This window comes from Apium graveolens, chromosome 2, assembly GCF_009905375.1.
Source record: "Apium graveolens cultivar Ventura chromosome 2, ASM990537v1, whole genome shotgun sequence".
In the NCBI taxonomy this organism is placed as follows: domain Eukaryota; kingdom Viridiplantae; phylum Streptophyta; class Magnoliopsida; order Apiales; family Apiaceae; genus Apium; species Apium graveolens.
This window is the reverse complement of record NC_133648.1, coordinates 23,878,021-23,878,902: the sequence shown is the minus strand read 5'-3', so window position 1 is coordinate 23,878,902 and position 882 is coordinate 23,878,021.

Below are 882 nucleotides of genomic sequence, written 5' to 3'. Positions count from 1 at the left end.
TTTGCAAGTTTCTGCAATTTCATTCAACCTGAAATGCAACTAAAAAACTCTATATAACTAGTTGCTATTTAATTTTGGTTGTACCGTATTTTTATAAATATTTTAAGAAGATAGTAAAATTACAAAAAAAAATTAAAAAACTTAATATATTTGGTAATTTCACAAACTTTAATTCCTAAAAGTTTTGAACAAAAAAATTCTATTATTTTATCATAAATTGAAACTTCTATTAATTATAACCTTTATAAATAATAAGTGTAATAGACTTATTATCCAAAATTTTAGTCATGTACCGGTAAAACAATTTTAGTCGTTGATATATGATATAATGAAAACTAGAAGGTTAAGATTATATCTTTTAGAATAAGTATATTCTTAATACAATTATAAATAAAAAATAATTACGTTATTTTAATACTATTCATATGCCAATTACGATACAATGTTTTAATATAATCCTAAATAAAATATGATTAGAGATTTAATCAATTATAAATATAAAAAATTTACATTGTTATGCTACAATTAAAAAACAAAAATATGTTACAATAATACAACAGTAGATAAAATATGATTAGATATTGTACCATATATAGCTCTATTTCAATTTCTCACCAGTATATTTTTCAATACATGCATATTTGTTATAATAATATTATAACAAATTATCAAAAATAAAAACAATATTACAACGTCAAAGATAACAATATATATTTATATAGTCACGGTTGAACTCATAGTATGAAACTCAGAACGAAACTCACATAGTAGCCGCCGCAGCTATTAGAAGCATTGGCTATCATCTTGGAAAGCTTAAAGGTAAAAAAAAGGGAAGCAAGTACCTTGAAGCGTTGTCCGGCTGATCTTAGAAAGGTCTATGTA